This window comes from Phalangium opilio, unplaced genomic scaffold, assembly GCF_054372755.1.
Source record: "Phalangium opilio isolate 3A_F unplaced genomic scaffold, DU_Popi_V2 ptg000009l_1, whole genome shotgun sequence".
Lineage (NCBI taxonomy): Eukaryota > Metazoa > Arthropoda > Arachnida > Opiliones > Phalangiidae > Phalangium > Phalangium opilio.
This window is the reverse complement of record NW_028324146.1, coordinates 14,652,591-14,662,432: the sequence shown is the minus strand read 5'-3', so window position 1 is coordinate 14,662,432 and position 9,842 is coordinate 14,652,591.

Genomic DNA, 9,842 nt, shown 5'->3' with positions numbered 1-9,842 from the left:
CAAAATTATATCCCGCACGCAGGATCTACTTTTCCGAAAGATACAAACCGAAATAAGAATAGGGCAAAAAACACTGAAAATAGCAGCTTATTAAATGGAACTAATCGTTTTCAATAAGTAGCATGTTTGAAATCATACACAGAACTTGATACAAAATGAAATTCGCATGACATAAATAAAAAGGGACTAAAAGGCACTAGGGTTACGGAACTAAGATGCTGGAAAAACATTCAACCACGCTGGTTTCAGGCCTGTGCGAGTACTCGATCGAGTCTCGACTCGAGACTTGAAAATCAAAATTTTAGGATTTTTAGGACTTGAGAATAATTTCGAGTCCTCAAAAATCCTCACTACTGGACTCGAGGCGGACTCGAACCGAGGCTTAACACCATATCAAGTCCAAAAATATTTACTTTGGATAAAGAATTTATTCTTCTTTCGTCTCTTGTCAGCACGCACAAATATACATGAATGAATGAATGTTTTATTGACCTAAAATCCCTTTTGAATCAGGGAGGAACCCGCAAGGGGTTCACAGGTCCAAAAAATATATACAAAATTTGTAAAAAGCAAATATACCGACAATAACAATATCAATATCAATATCGAAACCAAATTGGCTAAGGACAAAGAATCACGTCACAATAATAAAATTAATGGAATATACATAAACATACAAAATTATACAGCCGCAAAATATGAAACAAACAAAAAACCCAAATAACCCAAATACTGGTGAGAGGCAGAACGGATCACGAAGAGCTCTGGAGGCGTAAGGACGCCCATCGACTTAAAACCAATTTGGTGACCTCAATGACGCCATTCGAAAAATCACCCCCAAGAACCAGCCTATCCTCAAGGGTTGGATTCCCAAAATTCTGCTACAAATCCCTCGCGGAAGTAAGGACCGGACACACCATAAGGATGTGTTCTACGTCCTCTCGCGCTGCCCCACAAAGTGCACAAACAGGGTCTGCGTCCCCAAAAACACGCAATAAGCGGGCGCCAGTCGGAAGAGCACCAGATCTGGCCAAAAAAAGATAGCTACTCGAGATGGAGTTCGAATAAAATTGCTCAAGAGCCGGCCGCTCCTTCAAAGCGTAACGAGTCAGGCTCGGATGCCGACTAAGCTCCATTCGCCACCGTTCCTGCGAAGATTCGACCACCACCCGATCTATAACCCTGTACCAATCCCGCAGGGAGTCAACGTCGCGCCTTGACACACCGGCACCATAACGCTCGTGTAGGCGTTCCACGCGCTGTAACCACGAAGTCTTACGGGGCATCGCGCGGATGTAAAGGTAGACGCGCTTAGCAAGGCGTGAGTCGTCCATATACCAAAGCCTCCCCAGAAAACACAGCTTACTCTCCTCGAAGGTCGACCAAGCCATTTCCCCCTTAAAGGGATAGAATCGATCTTTCGACTACAAATGAAAAGCTTTCATTTTTTTAAATCAGATAGAACCTAAAATTACGTTTTCAAAAATATATAGATATTGATAGTTTTAATAACTTAACTATTTTTAATTAATTTTTAAAAGTATTGGATTTCGTCGCCGCTCCGATCACTGCCCCCTTTACAGGCGTTTGCAAAAACACGAGCGAAAAAACTAAATTACTCCCGCGACTTTCCTTTCGCTCGGAGGTACAGTAGATTTACTCCTAAAAGTAGTTTTCATACTATTCTGCATTTTCGCCAAATTAATATAACTCATTTCGATACGGGGATGCTTTGAAAGTTATAAAGGAAGGTAAATAGTTTCACTGTAATTTTCGTGTTCAAAGTAATAGTTTTACTATGTTTAATTACAATTAAAAATATGTCAAAGCTTAGATTAGGGTCATTAGGCTAAAATATGGCCATGCCATTATTATACATGGAAGCTAAGCCTTTGCCAAAATAGCGCAAAAATATGGTGTTTTGGACATTACCTGTAACAATTTTGACAAATCTCTATCATCCTTACTCTACAACGTAACCGAGAGTTAAGAGAACAAAGGATAATAAACATGAAAAATCAGAATTATGTTTACAAAGGTCTTTTCAAATATGCGCCGTTTCCCCAGTGATAGAGAAAGTGAAAAGCTACTATACAGTGGTCTAGAGCTCCCTTCATTCTCCTATTTCCAAACAACCAATGAATCAAGAGACATTTGCAACGTCATAGTGTGAAAAACAAGTTGGGCGGTATTTCGCGGCTAGTTTGAATTTCAAAATATCTAACGTACTTTTCTTAATTTTAAACGTTTTAATTCGATTTTTTTTTTGGCACACATAATTTTAAGCACATTTTTTTACCTAAAACTGCCCTCATCTTGTACTAGTCGGAAAACGTTGATCCTATCCCTTTAACTGCCGCATGGGTAGTCAAAAAATTACCACCTAAAGCAGCCTTTCCAACAGAGAACTGAGCCTGATCGAGACGGCGAAACGTCGTGGCACTCAGACACAGCACCTCATTCGCATAAGTAAGGGCCGGAACCGCCACAGCCTTCCACAGCGTCCTCATGACACTATATTTGTTGTACGAGTGATAGCCCTTGTGTTTAATGGCACCAGCCAAGCGATTTGCTTTCGCAGCCATGTAGGTATCGTGGCTGCCCAGAAATGGCATCCTATTTGTCAATTTGGCCCCCAAATATGTCACCTCCCCTACCTCCAAAAGAGCACCACCTTGAAGGGAAAAAGGAACCGCCGAGTCCCCCACAGGCGCGTTGACAGCTAGAACAACACACTTTTCGGTACTAAAGGTTAACCCGGCAGCGGACGCAAACAGCCCACAAAAATCCAGAATACCCTGCAAATCCACCCTCGATTCTGCAGCTACAAAAATGTCGTCAGCGAAGAAACCCCCCGATATCCTGAGCTCCACACTCGAGGTGCCAGGGAGACAGAGGGAAAAGCCGCGGTTGGACGTTCTAAGGGCTCTTTCCAGGGGCTCCAAGTATAAGGCAAAGAGGAGCGGCGACAAGGGACAGCCCTGTTTCAAACCGACCGCACTAGGGAGGAACTCCGTAGCTAACCCACCAAACCAAAACCGACATTGTACATCCGTATAAAGGGCAGCTAGCAGAGCAACGAACCGACCAGGAATGCCCAACGATCTCAAGGTCTCCCATAATTTTGGACGGCTAACGCTATCATACAGCTTGCGGAGGTCAAGGAAAGCTAGGAACAGAGGACGCTGCTCAAGTCGAGAAATGTCCATCAACTGCGTCACAGTAAAAAGACTATCAGCCCCCCTTCTATCCCTACGGAACCCATTCTGCATCTCACCAAGAATCCGACCTTCCTCGACAAATGTTGCTAGCCGAGCCTTTAAGATCGCGACAAACAATTTCGAAAGACACTGCGAAAGGGCAATTGGACGGAACGATGATAGGTGTTCTATGTCTTTTCCACCACCTTTAAACAAGAGTTTAATTTCAGTTAACCTCCATGATTGAGGAAAAGAGGCCCGGTCTATAACATCAGTAAACAGGTCACACAGGACTTGTCGCGAACGACCCCCCAGAGATTTCAAAAGTTCGTACGATATAGAGTCTTCACCCGCAGCTTTCCCCGCAGCATCAACTTCTGGTAACAAAACCACACTACAGAGAGAGAGTCACTAGACTCCACAACCCAGTCCCCCTGAGCAGGCAGCAGCGGCATTAAGGCATGGTACTCAAGGAATCGAGCCTCCTCCGCCCGGAAGAAATCAGCCACCCTCGTATGTACGTCCTTAGGGCAAGACAGAACCATAACACCATCCTCCGCCTTAACGGACGCCACGACCAGATTCGCAGGCGGCGTATTAAACAGCCGCCAAAATTTCTTCCCCGCCAATCGTTCCGTCTCCCGGTTTACGTCACCAATTTTACGCGCCACGAGTTGGACCACGTCCCTCTTAAACGAGCGGTACGATTGCCATAGCGTATCAAGGAAGTGAGGTGAAACAGCACTGTTGGGCCGACGAGCATCACGAGCTGCCCTACGATACCTCCTGTTAGCCTCCTTACGTCGCTTTATAGCCTGTTTCACCTCATTGTGAAACCAACGCTTCAGGGGTCGACGCGCACCTCTCCCCGCCGAACGGCCGAGCTGGTCGGACGCCGCCGCGAGTACGACCGACTGGAAGTCATCAAGCGTCGTCACCCGGTCACGAAGTAAAGCTTCATTGACTGCCTTGCTATAGGCCTCGACTTTACGCGAGTCATTCGTTCGCCACCGCGAAGTGGTTGACACAGGACCTACACCCGCGCTACCCCGCAGGGAAACGTTTAAAGTCAAGGTTATCGCGTTATGATCGCTTCCCAGGCTTAAAAGACCGTCCTCATCAACCTCCATTCGCGATAGAAGAGACATAAACCGCTCACTACCAAGGGCATAGTCAATGGTGGATGACATTCCCCGAGCCGACCATGTGGTTTGGCCAGCGCACACTTCAGATAGGGTATTTACAATCGTCAAGTCATGATCCAAAACCCACGAAACAAGTCGGCGGCCCGTCAAATTGTCCCGCCCATCAAGGTCAGGAAGATGAGCATTAAAATCGCCCAGAACAGAGATCGGCCTACGACCATTGAGTTGAGCTAGGTCTCTCGAGAGACACTGAAAAATACCACTATTCCAACTGGAATCCTCTTTGTCCGTCGCGAAATACACGACCGCAAGAAGAATCTCAAACGCGCCACACCGAATTTCCACCCACATATGCTCAAAACACGACCGCACAAGCCGACATTACATAGAGGCCTAGCTTTCCCGTGCTGACAACCGAAGCTGCGACAAAGTATATATCGAATAAGCTGCCTTCGGAGATAGGGAGTAGCCTACCTTCTAGCGTCAAAACAAATTTCCTCACGCTCATCCTTTATCCATATTTCGCCTGAACTCGGTGACTCGGAATTTTAAGTAGAGCGCGGTATCTAGTGGGGGTTTTACCGATTTAGATTTTAGAGAAGACAGGTGACTGGACAAAAATTTGACGTCAGCTAGAACATGTTTATTGACGTTTGTTACTTTTAATATCCAAGCTGTGATATTTGAACAAATGAGGAGTAAAAAATAAAAGATATGGAAATATTTAGCCTTGATTTTGACATGAAATAATTTATTAGGACTCGACTGGGACTTGATATAATTTATCAGGACTCGACACTGGGCTTGAGACGTAGTTTTTAAGCTGACTTTAGGACTCGATACCAGTTAAAAGACTCGACTCGAGATTCTATAAGAGCTTTTTTTAGGACTCGAGACTCGACTCGAAGCCCAAAAAACTGGACTCGCACAGGCCTAGCTGGTTTATAAGTATGTATACTTACTTTTTTCATTACTTGAGAACCCCCTGCCCAAATGATATCGATGTGAAAAGCAGTTTTTTTTATAAAGCCAAAATGCATTTAAGCTATATACTGAAAAATGAACAAAGAAACTGTTAGGTGTTTTAACACTTTTAAGTACACAAAAGAATTAGCTTCATTTCGGACAAAGAGGGAGAAAAGCGGGAATAAAACCATCTTCTTAAAATAATCTAAATGCCTTTACACATATGAGAGTATAGATAACAACGTCCAGAATAAAAAAATCATATTTCGTACTTCATTTACTATTTTAGCACTCTGCAAATGTGAGATAAAATGGTTTCATGTCGAACTTCGAGATCTCTTAGCAACAAAGCTTTTCATTGTACGTGGATGTGTCCATTAATAGTTTTTATCAGCAACGTCGGTTCTCACTCGGCAGAAAACACGACGGAAACACGGCAGAAATGGGTTCGGCGGAAATTTTCTTACGCCGAGATCGCCGCAAATGCTCTTCGTTCGGACAGAAATCGTGTTCTATTTTTTCCGTCGAGCCCGGCGTAACCCTGGGGTATCGTCCAATGAGATTTCGAGCTATTGATGATGGACAGGCTGTTGGGATATTTTTTTATTGTAATTTTTTGAATGTTCGCAAACCTATGCGTAGTTTTTCTTCGGCCTTATAACGCCACTCATGAAAAACTAAAAACCTTCTGATTCAGTGTGAACAAGGCAATATTTATAGAGGTTAGAAAATATCCATATCTCTATAATTTAATCCATATTAGTAAGTAAATAATATGAAAAGCTTTAATATAATTAAAAAAGTGTTTATCTAACAAACTAAATTGAAGTTGTAAATGCTTAAAATACTCAGATCATCACTGACAAATCCTCCATTTTCGTTTTCTCTCGCCACACTCGTGTCTGACTCTATCTCACGGCTTGTCGCTAATTGCGCGAAAACGCAAGCCCATTGATCACGTAACAAGATACTTTCCGTCGAGTGTGAACGGTCTGCCGTCGGAGACCGACAGAAGTTAAAATTTCTACCGCCGGCTTCCTTATTTCTGTCGTAATTTTTCTGCCGAGTGAGAACCTAGCTTTAGCTATCGCTCATTCAAATTTCATGAATTTTGGCGGAAAGCTTTTTTCTATAGAGCGTGTGTAGGGTCCTTTACCCCTAAGCCGCATTGCACATTTCTAGCAAGGCCTTTATTATTATTAGATTGTTTATCGTATGTAAAACTGATATTTCGGAGTATTATACGAAAGCCATAAGTGCAAAAAGTTTATTTGTGTTTTTATATGCACGGAAATTACATAAAGCATTTGTCTATTTTTAGGTTTGGCCTGTTCAGCAATCATGTGAAAATAGTGGTAAGACAAGTTTCATTCCTAAAAAATGTAAACAGGCACATTTTATGATACAGATTTTGAAACGTGACTTTTTTATGATCACTCACTCTTAGCTCTTTTCTATAAGTCCACCGAACTGAAAACTACATCAAGCCAGTTTTATTTTAAAGATATGACGACTTTAACAGGGCATAAATATCAGACGGATGTGTCTTCTGATGTATTTGGTGCGTTTCCCAGAGACGTAAGTTTCAATTAGTCCAATATATTGAAAGAACTTACAGTATATTGTGCAAAAAATTTATAAATTGTTTGAAAAAAATTTATAAATTGTTTGAAAAAAATTTATAAATTGTTTGAAAAAAAATTATAAATTGTTTGAAAAATTTTATAAATTGTTTAAAAAAATTATAAATTGTTTTTATTTTATTTTATCTCAATTAAGATAAAATTGAAAATGTTTCACTAATCTTGACGAAAATATATTTGTTCAATTTAATTTTGTTCGATTTAATTTTGGTTTGGTAAATCAGGTAAACAAAACCCCGTATTATAAAGTAGTATGGAACGTTCTAGTTGGGGGTAAGATCCTCCATAAGAGAGAGAAGAGTTAAGAATTGGGTGGTCTGTATAAACCCCGACTCATAGGTTTTCTCACTCTCTTTAAAAAAGGGAAAATTTTGGGTAGAAAAAACAGGAGAAAAATATAATCAGAAATTCAGAATGTATTGGAAGTTTAAGGTGGTCGGTCGAGAAGTTTTTACCTAGTCAATAAAAGTTTTCTTTTTTAAGAACTCTGTTCGAATTATTTCGGGAGTTAAGTCGACACTTAAACCGTTATAGTTTTTTATGGAATTTACGAGCAAGCCATAACGATTCCTAAGTCACGGGCCCAATATCAACAAAATAAGTTTAGGTGGTTTAAATAATATTCCACACCTCTCACTGCTCATTTTCTCTAGTAGTTTTATTAAACCTTCTCTCCTCTCATTCTCAATTAAGATTTATTACCGTTAAGATAAATTCGATTAAAATCTAGGCCTAGCACAACTTCAAATCTTACCGTGTCACTGCAATAATTATGGCAACATCCATTGCAACATAAAATATTTATGCTTTTGATAAATTCTGCTTTTGAGCTTCATTATTTGTTGAATCAGAATCAGAACTTGAAGTGTTAAAAGCACCGACTACTTATTTTGTCCAGAAAGTTCCGGAAAGAAGTGATTCTCGAACGATAAGCCAGAACACGATGCCGCTCGAGTTATATAATCTGCGTAACAAGCTGTGAAGATAGATTTTAGACACATCGTATGATGAACATCTACGATGTGGGTCTTAGTTTGACCTGGCCGGTTGTTGGCGGTGGTGGTGTTGGCGGCGGCGTCGTTAAAGAGAACTGCCTAAGACAGTATAAAATTTTTCGTTCGTGTATTTTAAATGGAAGGGAATTATAACAGTAAGTTTAAGAATTGGATTTATTTGTACTAGTAAAGTTTAACATTGAGAATTGTTTAAAACTCCCTTTAAAATTCCTGTCACCCATCGACAATGAGGGTTTCACGCTTTTCAAAATTCAAAGAAATCGAGGGGGAAGTTTTAAGAAGCAATAGAAAGTATATACCGACGTTATATTTAGAATGGTTTTAAGGCGGTGTTTATTATTGGAAGTTACGTCTATTTCTCCAAAAATCGAGATGAGTTTAAAAAGAAGGTACTAGGCTAGCTGGGGCCTCGGATATTACAATTATAACGTAAGCAAAGGATTAAGAGTTATGATTTTTGTTAGGGCATCGAGGGGCTATTCACTCTGACCTTCAGTACTTATTTTAATGGGTGTTTTCTGGTATATCGTTTTACCACTGTTAAAGAATGCGCATCGTGGGGGTACGTTTTCCGTTATCAACAATTTTCCCTTGGCACGCTCCGTGTTGAAAAAATTTATCGCGAGACTTGAAGAAATTTGCGTGATGTGAAAATTGTGGCGTGAGACATGGAGCGTGCCACGAGAATTTTGTTAACAAAAAGGCACGGCGTTACGCGATTGGTCGGAGTGGTAGGATTGCACTTTATCTAACTAACTCAACTAACAGCGGTTTCTGACTAATTAGACCACGGGGTGTTGCATGTATTTACCATAACCCCCGAGAATTGCAGAAAAACCTAACTCCGTCGTCTGCAGCCAGAGAGACTTAATTCTCTCTTATGTAGCCGAGCTCGATCTTACCAAATGGACTCGCGGCGAAAATAGTGTTATAGCTTATTCTAGATCTTACTAAGAAATGGTAAATCTACAAAAATTATGAGATTTATGCTAATAATATTTGAAAAAGTGGACTTTAATTGAGAAAAAATTAGGAAAAGGTCTCATTTTATTTGCGTGGTAAAAGAAGTAAGCTTCAAAATTTTGGAAAAGGCGTATTTTAGAAATATTTGCAAGAGGCTTCAAATAATTTAGGAAGCAAATGAACGTAAAGGCAAAATTATGGAAAATTACGCGAAATATTTGGAAATTAATGGTAATATTTGGAAAAGGCGTCATATTTTACATCAATATTTTGGAAAAGGCGTCATATTTTATGGCATTATTTTGGAAAAGGCGTCATATTTTACGGCAATATTTTGGAAAGGCGTCATATTTTACGGCAATATTTTGGAAAAGGCGTCATATTTTACGGCAATATTTTTAAAAAGGCGCCATATTTTACGTCAATATTTTGGAAAAGGCGTCATATTTTACGGCAATATTTTGGAAAAGGCGTCATATTTTACGGCAATATTTTGGAAAAGGCGTCATATTTTACGGCAATATTTTGGAAAAGGCGTCATATTTTACGGCAATATTTTGGAAAAGGCGTCATATTTTACGGCAATATTTTGGAAAAGGCGTCATATTTTACGGCAATATTTTGGAAAAGGCGTCATATTTTACGGCAATATTTTGGAAAAGGCGTCATATTTTACGGCAATATTTTGGAAAAGGCGTCATATTTTACGGCAATATTTTGGAAAAGGCGTCATATTTTACGGCAATATTTTGGAAAAGGCGTCATATTTTACGGCAATATTTTGGAAAAGGCGTCAAATTTTACAGCAATATTTTGAAAAAGGCGTCTTATTCTTTTTGAAATATCTAAACGCAAACGGGGATATTTTGGAAAGGGTTTCAAATTACACAAGACCAATCATATATATAC